We start from the raw sequence: 20,792 nt of genomic DNA, 5'->3' as shown, positions 1-20,792 counted from the left end.
AGATTATGTGCTCAGGTCTCAGAGTGGTGCTTAACCCATAACCTTCTGACTAATAGATCCAAGTGATGCTGACTGAACCAAGCTGACTGTTGAATAATAGAAAGAGCCGAAACCTGAGTTTGTTTAATATATACTCTTCGATTCCATGAACACCAGAGCCAATGTTAGCAGCCAAGCACTACAGTATTTGAGATCAGTGAATTGACAGAGACAAGAGATAGAACTGGAATGTTTATGCTTATTTGATGTTGGCTTATTTATTGATCAAGCCATATGGTGGAATAAAGTAAAAATCTGGCCAAAACCCGGATAAATAATTCCATGCTGATAGCCGGCTTGAGAAATTGGTGTAGTTGTGAGGTACACAGTATTTCATTTCTGGCTGATTCATTCATGTAGTATAACACAACACATCATGTATTTATTTCAAGCATTTCAATTTTAAAAATGAAGTTTATTGAATCTTATTGAATTAAGCCACTTATGTTTGCTTGTTAATGCTGTATGCTGGTTTTGGTGTTGAGGATGTTGGTCTTACTCTTCGGTACATGAGCGAAACTCTCAGTGAAACCTGCAATGAACATATTTTAACTCTCGCAAATACATGTAAATGTCCCAGGATAGATAATGAGGAAAGGATACTTGAGAGGTATTAGACTTGGGGATTGAACTAATGAATTGCTTAGTCTTTCCAAAGCTAATTACTACAACAAAACCATCAAAGTGTTAACAACCAAACCTGAGTCAGACCCATTCAAAATTATCTTTATCTTACTTTCAAAACTTTAAATCCTTCAACTAAGTAGTTCATTTATCATGAGAATAGAACGTAGGGTGATATATTTGGGAGGAATAAAAGAGGAAAATTCAGAGGAGTGAGGAGCATTGATAAAATCAAAATGGTCCAAAAGTTCTTCTCTTCTAAAGTTCCATTTGACGCTTGAAATTTTAAAAAAATAGAGCGAGGGAGGGAAGGACACGGAATCTATAACCTCACTGCTGGCAAAACATTAATGGCCCACAATGTTCACAGAGAACATGTTTGACATTATATTTTTTGTTTACGAGAGGAAAGCTCTCTATTGCTTTCTTCAAAGTGATATCATGCACAAATGGTTTTACTAGACTTTTAGATGACATTTATGTCATGTGAAAAGAAAGGTTTGTCAAAGATGTGTTCTGATAATGGTTTTCCTTTAAGATTCTAGCACCAATCTCTGAAGATTGGGAATAAGTGCACCAACATCAGATGAGTTCCCCAAAATCACCTCATTATTCCCAAATGGAGAGGGAAGATAAGGAAACCAGTCTGTGCCAAGGCATCATTTGGGAACTATCTGCTATGAGATAATTCAATCTGGAACTCAATGGAGACTGAGATCAGTTACTCGGAGCTTTGTGCTGTTGTTGCTGTTTCCATGCAATTCCTATTCCAAGTCTGAGACTGATCAGAGGCAAAAACTCCTCTGAAATGTCAGAGGCCATCTGTGTGAGTAACCAATTCAACAGATAGTAGCACTGAATCACTGAACCGTTTTCCATGGGAAGACATAAAAGCAAACAGTGCTTTTGCATCAGAGCATTATTTTCTGCAATATATCCTCTCTCTTCAGTACATGAGTGAGACAATCACCGAATCTGAGATTGACCACATTTTAAACCTAGTGTATGGCCCGAGATGGTTGATAAAGGAAAGGAATTAGATTTTGGGACAGAACAAATGAATTGTGTTGCCTTTATATGTTTCTTTTACTTTCCTCTGCTAATTAACAGAGAATAATGTGCAAGGTAGTGTTTTTCTGCTAGGAAGTGCACACAGGTGTTAGCATTGCCCAGATTAGTTCAGATCATACTCTCCCCTTCTTGCTCTGCGTTTGATGGTCACGATCTTCACATATAGTTGGAGAATGGGTTGAACTTGGTTGTGGACCATGAAACAGTGCAGAGGGAAGAATCCTTGATTTAAAAAAAAGAAAGAGATTTTCTTTGGGGGAAATTTCAATGTGTTTTTCTGTGAACCAGAAGTGGTTTGAAATTGAGTGACTCTACTGTGCAAACATAGTGGATTCTCATGTTATTTTTTTTCCTCACTGCTGGCCTATAATCCCTCTCAGGCCCAGAGCTCAATATTGGAATGTTTCTTACCCACATTCCTTAACACTTCAACCCGGTACCTGCACAATAACCAGTTTCTTTCTCCTCTATGTTGTACTGTGAGGAGATTTTAATAATCAATAAGGGGGAAGGCTGTGAAAATCTGGCTTCTTTGTGCTATTTTAATTCAATTGAAATCTCTAGGCCTCTGCACTGAATAGTGGTATTGTGTCCACTTCATCTAGCTCTGACTGACAAGAACTGCTTAAAACTCAAGAGTCTCTGTCCATTTATTAAGTATGTTACCGAATTTCTTGTTAATGATATTTTCCCACCAGACGGGCTTGCTCCAGTTAGATCCTGTCTAAGACACATGTTTGTTTGTCTATGCAAATAATGCATGCACCAAACGTCCCAGCTGATTCAGTGGGTGCACACTCGAGTTGAAAGCTTTATAGTTAAATTAAATTTAAAAAGAGAATCAAATCTGCATTAAAAAAAAATAATACCCAGGACATCTGCAGGCATAGTCACATGTCCCCATTGTGCAGGGAAAAACCTTTGATGATGCTTACAGTTTTGGCAATTAGGGAATTGCTTTTTTTATTTAATTAGTTTAATCTTTTTACTTTTGTAATTTTGCTGGACAATTCTCTTAGCCTCTGGAACAACCCAGTTTTGGTTAAGTACAGTTCAGGCTGTTGGATTTGGCATGTGCCTAGATTATTGAAAAAGATATTAGCCAAACTTGAAGCCGTGGTTTTACTCCTAGGGACGGTGAAGAGTTGATGGTGTTCCTCATTTCTTCCAGTGATAATACGTGACCCTTGTCATCTTTTATCAAACAAATAAAGTAAGAACACCAACCACATTGTTGCAAAAGCCCAGGACTCTTTTATTACATGGTATAAGCTGGGTGCATTTTGCATGTTTATTTAATCAGATGGATATATGTACTTAGATACACTTTACAAAGTGCTGATTAGTTCACAGTTAGAGAGCTGTGAATAATTCTGGGCACCTAGAAGGAGTTAAGCATAAATTTACCAATATAATACTGGGACTCCACTGGTTAAATTAGGAGAGATTATATAAGTAGGATTGCATTCCCTGGAATTTAAACATTTAAGGAACATTTTGATTGAAGCTTTCAAGGTATTAAGAGGAAATGATATGGTAGATAACGAGAAATCCTTTCTGCATTTTGAGACTAGGCAGTACTGTCTTAAAAACAAAGTAGAGCCAAGTCCTTCATCTCTGACAGACCTGGCTCTAAGTTTAGAACTTCCTTCCTCAATGTCAATTATTAATTTTAAATCTGTGATTGATAGATTCTTGGTGTATCAATGGTACACTTAGAGATATGGGAAAGGCCTTCTGTATGGATTTAGGCCACAGATTCATCATTATATTCAATGGTAGAACAGGCTCACAAGGCTAAGTATCTTGTGTTCGTATGTTCCTAGATTCCTATGCGGGTATCTCCTCTTGAACTTGGTGGATATTTGCCTTTAAATTTCATGAAAGTCATCTCTGACTGCGACCAAATTGGCTGTCATGTTCCCATCATTACAACAATGACAACATCTTAAAAAAAAATTGAATGTAAGATATTTTAGGATGTACTGAAAGGAATGTGAAAGGTAGATATAAAAGCAGTGTATTTCCTGTTGTGCATCTTAAGGATAATATGGATTATCTGCAAACTATAGCTTTGTCTTCACTGTCTCATCAAGTATTTCTAGGTCATTCACAGCATGAGTTAGATACAGAGTAAAGCTCCCTCCAAATATCATGCTACGATGTTCCACAACTAGGTAACTACAGAGGCTTGCTTGTCATTATGCATGACAGAAGTCTTAAGATTACCATAAAGGGCACTTGACACTAACCAGGAGGGCAATAAGGATGACAGGGGCTCTGAAGTATATGAAACAGAAGAGTGTTTGAAAGGACTTTGACTCTACAGAGAAATGACCAGTTCAAATTCTGAGAGAAGGAAGTTCCCATTGGGAAGGCAAAAAGACTGGAGGGCATTTGGGGACTGAGATGAAATTGGAAGAAATGAGAAATGGGGATTGCCCATATTGGTTTGTAAATGAAGAATATTGCATTGATAGGGAGTGAAAAGACCATAAAGGGGTTATAAAATGAAGGTGGGAGCCTCTGGAACAAGGATATCAAACAAGCTTGTACACCAGGCCACTGTGTTAAGAATCAATTCAAATTTGTAGGACATTGAAGTTTGTAGTCTTGCAAGTAGAATATTGGAGTGATACAGGCTTGTGGGAAGGGTGTGGATTATGATTTAATTAGCAGAATGTGAAAAGGAGTGATCCATAATTCAGAACTGAGGAAAATTAGTCCTAGTGATGTTTGGGTTGGGGCAGCAAACCGTGCTTGACTTTGTTCGGGTTATGTCTGAGCTCAGCTGGAGGTTTCAGCCAGAGTGGTAATAGAGGCACTTAAGAGTTTGCAGAAACTGAGAGACAATTGCCTGAATTTTGCAGGCAGTTAGCTGGAGGACATTTTGCTTCATCCATGCCCTGTGAAGTATAAATTCTATTGATAAGTTGTCTGTTATGATCCAAAGCATTTTGAAGCAAATGTATTTCAGAAGGTTCAGTTTTTTGCAACCAATTTCTGTACAGTTAGACTACGTAGGCAGCAAGTGAGATAATTGAATTGTGTACCTTTCTTTACAGAGTTTGTGTAAGGGATGGGTATTTGCTAAGACTTTGGGAAGGTTTCCTGCTCCTGAATCAAATAATGTCATGAGATCTTCTATTCAAATAAACCACCGATAATCCATCTGTTTATTATCTCAGACAATGCATTACTCAATTAATATTGTCCTGGAGTATCAACTTTCAAATTCATGTATAGGATTTGGTCATCATTCGCAAGTATCATTAATATAAAGGAAAGCTGCCTTAGTATTTCCAGTTGATGTCTCCAATGGGTAGCAGGTAAACGGCTGTGTGGAATCCTGATGTAATACAGAGGTGACTTTGATGAACATGGTGATGAAGCTATTGTAAACAATATAATATCTCAAGATGTTATAGAAAGAGATGAAAGACACAAATGTGATGCTTATTGAAGAGGATGGGATAGTGTATTGTGCTGAAGGCAGCCATACAATCAAGCAGGTTGAAGAGGAACGATAGGGCATGGTCACAGTCAAATGGTTGTTGACTTTGGGAAATGTTTGTGCTTTGTCAGAATGGCAATCTTATTGGAGGGATTGAACAAAAATAGGGGAGGACATGAGCATAATTGTAAAGCAATTTAATGGTAATCATTACTTCAGAAAACATTCCAATTTCTGATACCTAGTTGTATGAAATAAAGTGTTTAATCTCTTCTTATTATATAGAATTATTTTGTCATCATTATCTCTGTTACTCAGTTACTTACCATTGTAAAGTATTTATGTTTACTTTGTTCATTTCCTGAATCAGTTGCAAACTTCTATCAGATTTCCATTTAGTTTTTTTCAGTCCAATAAAAGGTAGCCTTATTTACAATAACCTTTTCTTGTAACTTTGACTTTCATTTCCGGTAAAACTATACCTGGCTGGAAATTGCTTGACATTATCACGTGGATAGTCAGAAGCTTTTTCCCAGGGCTGAAGTGGTTGCTAGAAGAGGACATAGGTTTAAGGTGCTGGGGAGTAGGTATAGAGGAGATGTCAGGAGTAAGTTTTTTACTCAGAGAGTGGTCAGTGCGTGGAATGGGCTGCCGGCAACGGTGGTGGAGGCAGATATGATAGGGTCTTTTCAGAGACTTTTGGATAGGTACATGGAGCTGAGAAAAATAGAGGGCTATGGGTAAGCCTAGTAATGTCTAAGGTAGGGACATGTTCAGCACAGCTTTGTGGGCCGAAGGGCCTGAATTGTGCTGTAGGTTTTCCATGTTCTATGTTCTATGTCAGTCAAACAGGCTATGGACTAACAAAACTTTTGTTCCCAAGCTCACTGATGGGAAGTTCAGTAGTTTGAGCATCCTAGGGCATCATGGGCTCTCCTTCATCTGCCCTTCTCCTTCTCCTTGCCATTGCAGAGCATACAAAATTAATTATTTAAGATTGGGATTAGGGTAAACCCAGGGATTGTGGGATAGACACAGGATGGCCTGGGGTAGGTGGGTTGGGTGGGGTGGCATCAGGGATTGGAAAGGGAAGGCTGATAGATAAGGGGGTTAGTGTGAGGGTTCGTTGTCATTGATTGGAACTATAGGATCATTGATCAGGTGGTAGGATTGCTAGATGGAGGGGTGTCATCTTTGGCTCCAGGTTTGGGCTGGTTGCTGGTTATAGGAGAAGGGATGGGATAGTTCATGCAAGGCTTCCAAGCTCAGTGAGTCTGGGGATGCTGGGGAGATGTGTGAAGTCAAGGGACCACTCACTAATTACCTAACTATTAGAGACAAACCTTATTCACCACTTTGTATATCTAGCATCCTCCATGCATTAGTGGGTCAGATACATGGAGGAACTAGAAAGAAAATGACAAACTTTGTACAACTTACATGAAATCATTGATTTTTAAAAAAAAATTATTTCCCACTCAAATTATACTGTGGAGTGCACAAAAACCTGGCACTGTGTAATCCAATTACTTGGCAGTTTTACGTTCAGCCAGGCTAAATCATCCCTACTATTATGACAATTCAAATCTGCGTGGAGCATTTCAGATAAGGCCAAACTGACATAAACATTTTTGAAAGGCAAGGTTAGCTTATTCCATCCATTGTTTTTGTATTATCTGGACCTTCCTCCTCTTCTGTTGAACTGTAGTGATTTCAGGCACAAAAACCTCTTTGTGATTTAACCCAATCCTCTTAAAATAGTTATGATTAACTAAGAACATAATAAGTTAATTCCATCCATCCATCAAGCTATTTGATTCTAAAGATTAATAGTGGAAACTTCTGGTCATGTTGTATCGCTGTTAACCTTTAGAAGAGGTTACGAATAAAATTGTAAATTTTAGCATATAGTTCAGCTTAAATATGCCAATTTACGTCCCAGAGATATTTGATAAAGGTGGAAAATAAGAACAAGAAAAGTTTTTGTTCAATTTCACTTGTGTTATGCAAAGATGTGATTACTAAAATGGTTACTAAATAATAAGCTGTTAACCTTAATTACATGCCAAGGTTTACTATCTTTGTGTCAAAGAAATATTGTTGATTGTGTTGTTGAAGGAGAATGGAATCAGGATCATGTGGAGCACAAACACAGGCATCGATAAGAATTACACTTGTGGTCCCAAAATAAGTATAACAATAACATCTTTGTTGTCAATGCTTTTTAATACATTGCAACTTGTTATTTCAAGGACCTCTTGCAAAATTGTTTTTAAACTCTTATGCTAAAGAGATACTCTCCTCTATCGCTTTACATCTCTGTGGGTCTCCCAGTGTAACATCTGTCTCTCCAGGAGCAATGCCATCAGTGACCTACTATTGGTATATAAATACATGTACATCCTGCAATTTATTTTGCTTGTGTAATAATTTTAAAAGTGAAAGAAAGCCAGTTGCACAAGCATGGCGCTAACTCATAACTTGAAATTGTGAAACACTTTCCAATTTGTAAAGTTCCAAATTTCAGGCAGTATTTACTTAATTACAATTAGATCTTAAAAGGAACATAGCTGCATCAGAATAGCAAAATTAATAAATAGAAGATTAATTTCCCTAGAAGAGCCCCTTCTCTGATTGTTATTGACAAAAATTGTTTGCTACTATCTGGGCTTTCACGTGGAGAGTGGTCTTTTGGTTGAGGTACTTGCAGATAGCCATTACCCTTGAATCAGAATTCCATTGAGAGACCCCATCTGCAGCTGGAGAGGGAGAAAGTAAAAGAAAAGAAAATGCTGAGTAATCTTGATTTGGAAGAAAATAGATGCATATATTTGGCTGCAATTATTTTGTAATTTCTCTTGTAATGTGATACTATAGCACACATGGAGTGAACTCGCTATAAACGTGGCATACGATCTTGTACTAAATTACAGAGGCCTAAACTAGCTGAGAAAATAAAATTGCTTCAGTTTCTAAATGTCAAAGATCTGTGTATCCTGAACTCAGTTAAAGCCTTCAGAGCTTGGAGTGTGAGGATTCAAAGTGTTAAGGTGGACCCATCTTCTTCAACACCTTGAGTATCCAGGGTATTGAATATTTGACATTGTCTATATATAACAATGCATAAAAACACACAGTTAACATTATGTGTATTTAATACATGTTGTTGCCTAGAAATTGGATAACCCATATTTGTTGTGTTAAATGGATGCTGTGTGCATCTCAAGTTGAATCTCAACTTAATCAAAAAGTCATGAAATTGGAACATCTTTGCTTTAAGAAATCTTTGCCATGGTTTACTCTCTTTAAATAGCATTAAAACCCTGCCTTCATTTTTTGCTTCTTATTTCCTTACAACTTGGAAGGAAGCTATTTTGGCCCATCAAGTCTATGCTAGCTCACAGAGTAATCCTAATCCTCCACTTTCTCTGTAACCTATTCTCCCCACATTCCCTTTCATCTGCATTGCTAGTTGCTCACTGGGTGGCAACGATACCAAATGAGGAGAGTTGGGCTGTAAAAGAATAATGTTGGAGGGTGTGAAGTGGTAACTCTGAGTGGAGAAGGGTAGCAGCGCACGGAGCTTTGAGCCAGACCCCCTGAGCATGGAGCAGACTGATTGTGCCCCTTCACCATGGACAGGTGATCAGGGCCACAAAGATCGAATCTTCTGAGAACTGCAGTTACAAGCTCACAGAAGTCTCGATCTTTATGGAGGCCAAACTGAATTTTCATATACATAAAAGCATCAAATAGGAAATGGATGCAAACATTTCAAATCATATCCCAAATCACACCTTATGTACTTCTTACACATACAATCTGGGGACTAATGTTTTTTGTTTCCAAATTCAATTTCAAGATGTGATTGTCCAAGGCATGTCCATCTGATTTTTTCTTCACTTACCCCTTCATTTTGTTTGCCTGTCTGCATAATTAAAGGCACTCACCGCTCAATAGCTCCTCGTTACAACCCTCCTGAACTTGGGGAGAGGATTGGTGCTTTAACTTTGCAGCTTATGACACACTTAGAGATTTTCCCCTTCCTATCTGAATTTCTGTCATAAACTTGAATGTCACCAGTTGGTTTGGCATTTGTTATTTTTGTATTTCTCTGATTTAGACTTACTGAAGGAAACTTGAAAAGACTGGAGGGGCGGCAGTGGTGACCCTTAATCATAAATACAAATGACATCGCTCATCATTACATCGGGTAAGAAACTCAGAGGCTGGGTTTAATAAATGGCCAACAGTGACTCTCATCAAATGCCTAGACTTATTCATAAGCCCCCTTCCCCCCAGCCCCTACTGAGTACTGTTTCACTCCACTGTGCAGCTGTTGTCTAGACTAATATCTGAGCACAACCCTAATTTTACTGAACCACCCATTACTTATGTGGATCTGAACTAAAGCTATTCCTTTTCGGGAAAATAAGGTTAGATTTTTTTGTTTATGTTTTAAAAAATATATTCCTTTTTATCCCTTCCCCTTCTGATTTGCACTCAGGTTCCAAGGCGACCTGACATTCTCCAGTATTTTACCCACTGTGTCCACTCGTTGTGTGTGTGCGTGTGTGCTTCCCTGTGCAGGCGAGTTAACAAAGGATGTATTGCAGTTAAACTTGATCTTCTGCTCATTCAATACCTGAGCTTTGTCTAGTGGAAGAAAGATTTGCATTTAAGTATCACCTTTCACATACTTTGGATATCCCAAAGCACTTCATAACCAATAAAGTTTAGGTGCTGTTGTGATGCAGGAAAAACACGAGCCAATTTATGCACAGCAAGCTCCCACAAAACAGAAATGTGATAGTGAATGGATAATTTATTTTTAATGCAGCCAGAATAGATCCCCCTCTCTTCTTTTGAAACAATGACATGGGATCTTTCACATACATCTAAGGGGACAAAAAAACAGGGCCTATTTGAGTGTTGGATCTGAAGGACTAAATTTCTAGTAGTTCACAAACCATCCCACCCCCTTTATCTCCACCCATTCAGCTTAGATTTTTTGCGCTAAAGGCAGAGAAGCTTATTTTTGGTCACTGGTGCTGAACATCTGTATAAATATTGAACGGCCAGTTAAACTCACCTCCACACTTTGGTTTCACTGATATCAGTGGGGGAGAATGTACAGCTCACAATTGTGCATACATTTAGACCGGCAAATAGAGACAAATGTCAGCCTTTCTCAAGCCACTGATGCAGTCAGTGTACTCTACAGCTATGAACTGAATGTTTAGGATAGAGGATTGGATGCTGATCACGTGAATTGCTTCATTCTGGATGGTGCCAGGCTTCTTGAATGTTTGAGGAGCTGCACCTGTCAAGATACATGGAGATTTTAATGTTGCAATCTTGATGTGTCTTGACTTTGGAAAGTCAAATGCCAAGATTTTGGCAAGTCACGAGGTGAATCACACATCACAGGTCACAAGTCCCCGATCTATGCTTGTAGTCGCAAGTCCCCGATCTATGCTTGTAGTCGCAAGTCCCTGATCTATGCTTGTAGTCACAGTTTTAATGTGATTGGTTGTTGAGCTTTTGGTCAACAGTTGGGGATCCAGTGATAGTAATGCCACTGAATGTCAGAGGTGGTTTGTCAGAGTCTCTCTCATTGGAAATGGTCAATTCCTGTCAATTGTGTGCATGAATGTTCCTGCCACTTCTGAGTATTGTTCAGGTCTTGCTGTATGCAGGCATGGACTACTTCATTTTCTGAAGAAGTGCAGATGAAAATGTTTAGCATCCAATAATTGGTGAACACCTCACATCTTATCTATGATGGAGAGAAATCATTCATAAAGCAGTAGAAAATGGTTGAGCTTGCAACACTGCTCCAAGCAATTCCTGACACACTTCCCACATAGCAACAGTGACTAAACTTCTAAAGTATTTAATTGGCTGTTCTGAATGGATGTGAAAAGTGCTATAGAAATCCATTTTTCTTTTTTCTTGGTGGTATCACTCAAACCAAGTAAATATATCTGCATTGAGCTCAAAGACTGAAACAGATCCACAGATCTTTTAATACCAAGATTGTATCATCAACAACTTTCTTTAGCCCCTGAATGACCTAAATTTTGAGGTCCATACTCTAGAATTTTTGAACCAGATTTTAGTGTTAATTATGAAACAAAAATGATAGTGAGAAAGGATTGTAGGATAAAGAGAAGAATCCAATCCCCAGTTCTTCCTCGCTTTCCTCAACTTCTCATACCCAGAGAGCCCTGTTTCATTGAAATACAGAAGAAAAGTTTAACAGAGGCAGGACAAGATGTCAAATGCTTGAAAGAATAACAGGATCATTGTTCCTATTTTCCAGCACATCTTTCGATAAGAAAAAAAAAGCCTTGAAGTCCTCTCTGAAGACTGCGATTTGTTTTGTTTTCCCGATGAGGCAGCACTTCTGAAGACGTGAAGCTGCCGCTTTGGGCTATGCAGAGCACCATGCTGGAAGGCAAGGGGATGACCACCTGAATGGCCAACTGGAAGCCATTTTGTGAGAAAGAGAGAGTGCTCTTTGCTCAGCAGCCATCTTGAGGGTGGGTGGGCTGCAGTTTCTAAAATGGACGTAACGCCACTCACTGTGGCATAAGGTAGGCAACACGATTCTCAAATCCACAACCACGTTCTCCACTAACACCTCCCCCAACAACAAAACCCTGCCCCCCTCCTCTTTGATCATTACACTAATTACCTAAGCAAGGAGCGATAAATGTAGCTCGGGTGACCCAATCCTGTCGCTCGTATTCTTTCAAGCAGATAATCTGCCCTCAATTTTAATTGAATTAACATTATTTCAGAATTCTTTGATCATTCCTTACATCCATTTTATAAATTGGTGATGAATAACACGAACTGCATCTCTTCAGTAAATGCAGATGATAAACTGTTTGGGGATTTTATCAAATACTGATGCTGTATAAATAGTATTTAAAGAGACAGTATCCCACTTTCCCTCCTTTCCAAACTAAGACAATTTTAAAAACAGCATCATACAAAAAATCAAACAATTCTATTTTTTTAAGCATAACTTTGAATAAAAAAGAAAGGTTAATAAGAAATAATAAAACAAATTCAATCACTTTGATTCTTCGATTTATGAGAATTTTTACAGAATAAATTTGCCTTTCCATGACTGCATCTGGATATTTTCACAATAGAACATAGAACATAGCACAGCACAGGAACAGGCCCTTCAGCCCATGATGTAGTGCCGAACTAATTAAGCTCATGACACCTAATTAAAATAATCCCTTCTGACTGCACATGGTCCAAATCCTTCCATTCTTTGCATATTCATGTGTCTGTCTAAGAGCCTCTAAAATGCCTCTATCGTATCTGCCTCCACCACCACCCCTGGCAGCACATTCCAGGCACCCATCACTCTCTATGTAAAACAAAACATGCCCTGCATATCTCCTTTGAACTTTTCCCCTCTCACCTTAAATGCATGCTCTGTGGTATTAGACAATACACTGTGTGTACTTTCTCTTTCTGTTGATTGCTCCTCTCTTGTCTAATGAAGCACTAACACTTTTGCTGGTGTCCAGGATTCAGCCTTTTCTGGGACTTTGCTTAAATGGTACCTCTTTGGGTGCAAATCCAGAAAGTGAGTGCAACCAGGGCAATCAACCATGTGGGTCATCACATTTCTGACCTTGTATAATTTTTAACATGGAGCAATGGGGAAAGAGATCAGGACCACGAATTCTGACTGACTCTGCTGCCCTTCCAATCCTCCCCATGCAACCCACCCTCCTTCGTTTGTGGTGCTGTTTCTTACAAGAATGTTTCCTTTCTGAAATTGCTGGATTTTAACATTTACCACAATCGATGATTCCACATAATGTACTTAACCAAGTTAATTTAATTGTGTGTTTTGCTGTCGATGTTAACTCTTTGAATACTGAACCTTAGTGCAGAGAATTGCATGTTATACAACAAAGTACCCATGACTGCAACAACTTATGCTTTTAAAGGGCCATAAGAATCCTAGCAACCTGTCATCGCAACAGCATGTGTGTTTTGCATGATGGCATTTCGTTGCATGGGGAACACAATTAAAATATTTTCTTAAGCATTGCTGACTTTAATGTAGTGAAAATATGAATGATTCTGCATATTTTATGGTTTAAAGATCAAGGAGGGCCTGCCCAGATATAGGGCACTTTTTCCATAAACAGTGACTCGCTATGCCAGCTGTCTATTGCCCTCTGCCAAATCTACTGGTTTTTTCCTGTACTCTTTTTTTCCCCTTCTCATTGGAAAAGATTGGTTCATGCAGGGAACAGTCTGTAGAACCTCACTCAAATGTCCATGCATACAAGCTCCACATGCATACAAGAAGTACCAGTTTACAATCAAAAGTAGAAAGCCTGACTATTATCTTAATTCTCTCTGGGCTGCACATCCTGTGGGTTTTGGGTGAGCACAGAATTCGATGCAGCAATAGTTGGTCAGCTCTGTCCAAGAGCTCCCCACCTAGAGGAGGTACTAGAGTTTTCAGCTTGGAACTACAAAGAGAACAAGCCCTCACCTTCAAGAAAGGAAAATTTGTCAACTAGGGGAAGCAAATGTGATGGATCAACTAAACCTTTGCTGGGAGTTCAAAATAAATGTCAGACTTTTCAATCTGGGTAGAGAACAAGCTGTTTGTGATGCATAACCTGCCTCGGCCTAGCAAGCTTTGTTCTGTCTATATAGAAAATGATGGTGGTGAAGGTTTATAAAGCTCCACTAGATAACTCAATTTAATATATTGGCCCCACCTCTTACAAATGGATCAATGCTATGAAAAACATCACACTGAAAACCATGAAGGACAAAATGACAGAATTTTAAAAACTAAACAGGAATGTGACACATAAGTTACACAATCTCCCAAAATGTTTGTGGAAGGAAATGGCTATTGAACTCGAATCACACTGGGATAGGCATTATATTGAAAGGTTTTCTGTACTTGCTTTAAAGGATAATTTTCCAATTTTATCCCACGCTGAGCAAGTCCCTTGTCAAATTTTGGCAATAGTTTTTGTAGACTTCAAGAATCATTTTGTCCCTTTGTGGTTGAGCTACCGTAGCAGAGAGAATGTTCTGAAGAGGGTGAAGCCCTTCATATGTATCTATACGATGCAATACGAATGTAATCCAGCCTGTTTTAGGAATCTGCTGTTTATTAGGACCTAAGGCCTACCATGCAAGCATAGTTGGGATTCTCTAGTTTTTTTGTACACAAACATATATGAACACTTGCTTCTAATAAATCATAGCATTTCTGTGCATTTCTTCAGGGTAAATATTTGCCAGTTAAATATCATTCAAAATCTAGGGAGATGCAGCAATCATATTTTTACTTTACAGACATCATCACCCATAATTTTAAAATTCTAGAATCCGTGTCTGCCTTGAGTTGTTTTAGTTTTACTGTAAGTATATTGTTCTATAAAAGTTACAATACAACCATTGTCTTTTCACTGGAGGTTAGCAAAATGGACAGTAGATTAATGAGTAGCTGTGGCTGCAAATCCCCTACCTTTTCACAAAGAGGAATATTTTACGGCACTGATAGTTTCATAAAACAATTTGGTTATTTGTTATTATTATTTATTTTTATTTTTATTTGCATAATCAAATTTATACAGTTTAGATTCTGTGTGGTCTGTGCTGGTTCCCAATAGCAAACGTCTGTGTCATAAACTGTAGAAACAACTAATACTGAGCTTTAGGTCACAGCACAGTTCAGAACTAAATCTAAAAGTCTGAGAGATTATTTTCTAGTATAGCAGCTACTGTTAATTGATGAATTAATCATTTTTTAACACTATAATAGCTTACACCAATAAATGGTCAGTGGAAAGCTGATTATGCTGGATAGCTGAATTTATTTCTGTCAGTTACTGTGGAATGTTATAGTTAACATTTATAGACCCACTAGAAACCAGATCACTACCTGTGTGATTCAGCAAGAGTCAAGTATAAATCAATCTCTCCATAAATGACTTTTTTAAGCACTGTTCAATGTTGCACTTATTAAAATGTCCCCTGAATACGAACAGAAGTTTAAGCTGGAACATAGTTCCCTTTTTAATAACCCCACCTTGTCTTACATTAGACAGGAGTCTATCGGTATGTGCTTCAGTTTAAATGCCAGCTGTTTGCTCAGAGAAGGTTTGCTCAGAGAAGCTGTCAAAAAGATTATGCGAATAAAATGCTTCCAACAGACTTATTTGCAAAAATTTTACTTTTATTGACATGAGCAAAGCCTTGGCCCATTTGTTGGTAGCAGTGGACAGGCTGATTGATCCTGAATTTCTGGCTCCTCAAAAAAAACTTAAAGCATTTTAAGTTGGAATAGAATCCCAGAATATAAAGCATTTTGCAAATTAGCAGAAATCGATTCACATATTTAATACATCTTTTGCCACTGGTTGGGATTTATTTTTGCTGCAATGGTTAAATTAAACAAAGAAATAATAAAATTAATGAATGTCAATCCTGATTGCGAGGGTTCCCAACGCAAACGGGGATGATGAAGCGATGATCCGTGTTCCAAGGTTGTAAACATCGGCCTTGATCACACGGAGATTATCAGAGAGAGAGAGAAAGAGAGAGAGAGAGAGAGAAATATAAGCAATGAAACAACTGCTTCTAATGAACAGAATCCTGACAAGCTGCTGTACATTAACATAATTACATGGAGTGAGAGCTTGGAGCCGCTGGCGAGCAGATTGTGCACAAACAATTAAAACAACAGCAGCCCCTTTGTCACCCTTTTCATATGCACTTGGCAAATATGATTTTTTAACATTGCATCATTCTGAAATTATTTTAAAATTTAATTTTGAAAATAATATAAAACATTTATTTTTTTTTAAAAAACATAAAAGCTAATTATTTCCTTTTTATCTTCTACATTTGGCAACCTAACCAATGAAGGTGTAAGTAATATGAGACAGAAATATTTTAAAATAAAAATATTTTTTAAGGTAAACAATTTGTGATTTAAAAAAAATAAAAATAATTCTCTGGATTAAAAACGAAGTAAATGTAGTTTACTCATACCCAGTATGGGTATTGTAACTTAATTCATATGCCTCTTGGAAAGAAATGTTCTTTTTTAAAATCCCCTTTTGTCCACTTAAATCCACACTGTATGTCCCTGGAATGTAGCTTCATAGAGAGACGCCTTGAATCAAGGAAATATAGGTGTACATTTTTGTTGTTTAAGCCCGAGGTTTGCATCCTGTTGGTCGAACACAAGGGCAGTGGAAACCACCTTCCCATTCGATTCCCTGTAATCATTAGGAATAATTATTCTTAATTGCTTGCTCTTACTGTTAGTTTTAAAGCAGCTGATGCTCCTGCTGACTCTGTGCTTTCCATAGTCTGTTATAACTATTATGCAAATGCTCCAAGACTTTCCCCAACACCCCATCCCATCCACCAACATTTGATTTTTTTTAACTGTTTCAGCAGATGTGTTAATGAAGCTCCTTCATTATTTTTCCTCACAGGAGTAAAATAAATCTAAAGATATTTTGCTGCAGAAAATGATCTCCCCATCAGCCCCTTCGTTTCTGTATTTAGAACTAATTAAACAAACGCATGAGGCTGGAACATTTATACGGTTTAAAAAGCTGTAGAGTATTTCCTTTAACATAGTAATCTCTTTGCATGTCTCTCTGCCCATATATGTGTGTGTGCCTCTCTTGATGTAATAATTTTGCAGAAGAAGTATGCTCATCTGAGCAGTATATGGCACCACATTTATAGCTATCGTAGCTTATAAGCTGCGGGAGAGCAAGGTGTGGTTACGATTCTCGTGATTCACTGACCCAACCCCATCACCGTACAAGATACTTGGCCATTGCACAGTACTTTCTGGCACTTTCACGGCTAAAGTAAGTTCTTTGCAATGGTGAGCTGACTACTAGAGAAGCCACATTGTGCACCCAAGTCTTTTGTTAAATGACCTCATTTGGCTTTGCACTTAGTGTACTTTTTTTCAGTTTAAATCAGCAAACATTGCTGAGATTTAGACTTCTTCGAGATGATGACATGTGATTGTGGTCAATTCATCCCTTTCCTTTGTAACGTGTCTGATGCTGCTTGCTGTGTGACAGAATGATGAGTACATATAAATATGGCAAAGGAAATGAAGCATTCTGAATACACAATCAAAACACGTCTTCAGGTTTATTTTTATAACATCTGCTGAGGAATTTTTCTGAGACGAATTTTCAAAACATTGTCATTGTCTTGTGCTTTTTAAAAATAGGTTAATGAGGTAATCTTTGTACTCGTGATTCCAGAAATAATGCATTTCAGGAAGGAAGGGGAAGGATTGATGGAGAACATTGTGAAGCAGTCCAGCTTTGTGGCATCTATTTATTTCTAATCTCCAATATTTTGGATACTTTACTGGTCCCTCAAAGAATCTTTGCAAGGATACCAAGGAAGAGAGTGTATTGTTCTGTGCCTTTCAGAGAGATTTGTTTTGATTGAAGCTGTTTTCACCATGTGATATTCTGAGCATTAGTGATGGATGAAAACTGGGATTAAATTGCAATTAAAATGCACACTCAGTCTGGCTAAGAGATGTGAATACTGTATTCAAATTTCCTTGTAGACTGGGCTTTCCACAGGAATATAACTGCACCTCTCATTCAAAGGAAGCTCTGACAGTGTACACTTTATATAAAAAGAACAATGACAAATAATCCTTTACAACAGAGTGCAATAAAAAACTGCACATCACATTTTGTTGGCTTTATGTATAATTACAGACCGAACTAGTCAATAGTTGAGATGGAGAAAGCGTTTGAGGAAATTTAGGAAATATATTATTGCTGAATGAAAATTCCTCATTTTGGGGTTGCACCTACATTAGGAATATTACATTAAAGAGGATGAGTGCAATGTCATGTGGTAATTTGCAATGATGCATGGGTTTGAATTCTGTGTAGGTTGGGTTTGTATTTATCTTTGTTAAACCACAATTAAAAGAATTGTACCTTCAAATAGCTTGGTCAATTTTACTCCAGGATCTAGATTCACTAATTATAAAAAAGCTTCAACTGTGGAAGCAAAGCTAAGAGAAAATACAATGATAAAACAACTTGAAAATTAAGAAATAACAAACAGCTCTGTTCACCTGCAAAAAATCAGAATAATATCCCCATGGTAATTAATTCACAGTCACTGATTTGAATAATCACTCGATAGTAACTAATTCACAGTGTCATTTGACATTGAGAATATTTCTGCGGTAAATATCGCCCATATTTTATGCACTTCATTTGTTGGATGTGAACCCTGCTAGCTTCTTCTACACTACTTTCAAGATATCCCTGCTTTGTTTGCAACACAAAAACCATTTCATGATGCAAAAATAATATTTTTTGAAAAGCTTTTTAAATTTGAGCTAGAATAATATAACCTGATCATTTTTTTATTTTATGTTGGAGTCATATCTTGAGATGATTTGTAAAAATGTGTTCAGATCTCTAGTTTACAATTGACCATTTATAACATTGCTCTATTTACAGTGGAACGGGGGGATGGTGGGTAGAAATCTGAATTGGGAGGTGTTTGGAATATTTCTGTCATTTAATCACTTTATTATTTAAATATCCTGAAATATTCATGGTTTCTATTTATCTTTTGCTAAATGATCTAAGGCACCGTACATTTTTACACAGGCAAAAAGAAGAGCGAGCCCCTGATGGGCATCTGATCCTCTGCACAGTGCAATGCCAAGGCTTACTGTTTGTAACCCTGCAGGAGTGATTTAACAAAAATCAAGATGGCTAACAAGGCCGTCACTGAGCGTTGATCTGCATAGTTAACTCCTTCTATGCTGGACTGGATTTCTTTTATAGCTGGTTGCATAGCAACAGATTAATGCTCACCCAGTCAGCGCTGCAGCTGCATTTATGCACTTGGATTAATAATGCGCCAAGATCGTGGTGCTTTATTATATTCCCTGGGATAAGAGTGTTTTCCGGCCTTTTTACATTACTATAATATTTCTTTATGGCATCTATTATTTCCTCCCTGACTGCCCTCTCTACCCCAGTGTTCCCCTCCTCCCCTGAAGGCATTAGCTACTGCCAGGCTACAATTCACAGCTGGCAGCTGCCCTTTCACATCCTCAGTTCCGTTTAGACATTCATCCTCTTCAAGTTACTGAGTCTTGGAGGGGATCACAGCCAGATCAGCTGATGGGTTATTATTTGGTAAAAGAAGGCTTGCATTTGTTTAGCACCTTTCATGACAATTGGACATCCCACAATTCTTTGCAGTCAATGAAACATTTCTGAAGTCCATTTATTCTAATATAGGGAACCAGGTGGTCAATTTGCACACAGCATTCTCCCACAAACTATACACAGAACAGAGAACAAGGGCACAGGAACAGGCCCTTCGGCCCACAGTGTTGTGCCAAACTAATTAAGTTAGTGACACTTAATGACTTCGGCCTGCACATGGTCCACATCCCTCCATTCACTGCATATTCATGAGCCTCTTAAACATCTCTATCATACCTGCCTCCACCACCATCCCTGGCAATGCATTCCAGGCACCCACCACTCTGTGTAAAAAAAAATCTGCCCTGCACATCTCCTTTGAACTTTGCCCCCTCACCTTAAATGCATGCCCTCCAGTATTAGACATTTCGGCCCTAGGAAAAAGACACCGGCTATCTATATATAATGAAGAGAGAATACTTGTTTTTTTAGTGAAGCTTATTCTGCCCAGCACTTTGGGGATATGACTGAAATAAGAACAGCTCATTACTGCACTGGAATGTTAGCCTCAGTGTTTGTGCTGAAGTAATTGGAGTGAGGCTTGAACCCAATGCCTGCAGAATCAAAGGTTCAAAAGTACAGCCTCTTCTTTACTTTCTCCTCTGTATGTCTCTCTCTTTCTACTCATGAGGTAAAACTATGCTTCCATAAAAATAAATCATGGGATAGGAATTTGTATTTGGTTGCTTGTGTTTAAACATCATGGCTCTTCATTTAATGCTCCTCCCCAAATCTTGTTCACTGACTTTGATGAAACTGATCTTCACAACTGCAGTCAATTCCATTACACCCATTCAGTGTTAATACATTTCCTCCCCATTACTTTAAAAGGCAAACCTTGTGGGATATTAGAAAACAAAAAATACTTAGGATTTACTGGAGGATAGCACTGATTTTTTTTAATGTTGAGACCTGGTAAAATAGGCTGCATTTAAAATTTTATAAGTTTACAGTATTTCTTTGTACCTTGTTTTTAAAAATTGATGGGGCAACATTCCCACCACCACTCTCAACTCACCCACTTTCCTGAGGGCTGCGAGATTCTTCAGGTGCCCTCATACATGACTCAGTTTGGGTCCAGAAAGTGAGTGAGTGAAACAAGGTCATACCAGGTCATTTAACTACAGCAGACAGTCTCTGGTACCAGTCCCCTGTCCTCAGCCAGAATCCATTCATGTAAGGATCATTGTGTAATTAACAGGAGTTTAAATCCTTATGGAGATGGAGCCCATCATAAAATTGTGCTTCATGTCAGGCAGTACCTTTGTCCGTGGAGATATGAGAGGGGT

The 20,792-nt window shown here is 38.1% G+C and overlaps 1 long non-coding RNA gene across 1 annotated transcript in view; it reads left to right on the top strand.

The window, feature by feature from the left end:
* LOC127583905 (uncharacterized) overlaps positions 1-20,792 on the top strand; it is an 84,202-nt gene that overhangs the window by 21,848 nt on the left and 41,562 nt on the right. The window contains exons 3-4 of the long non-coding RNA XR_007958313.1: positions 9,312-9,401; positions 11,514-11,787. This is a non-coding gene — a long non-coding RNA (uncharacterized LOC127583905). The remainder of the gene's footprint in view (positions 1-9,311; positions 9,402-11,513; positions 11,788-20,792) is intronic.

This window comes from Pristis pectinata, chromosome 28, assembly GCF_009764475.1.
Source record: "Pristis pectinata isolate sPriPec2 chromosome 28, sPriPec2.1.pri, whole genome shotgun sequence".
In the NCBI taxonomy this organism is placed as follows: Eukaryota; Metazoa; Chordata; class Chondrichthyes; order Rhinopristiformes; family Pristidae; genus Pristis; species Pristis pectinata.
This window is presented reverse-complemented; position numbering and strand designations above follow the sequence as displayed.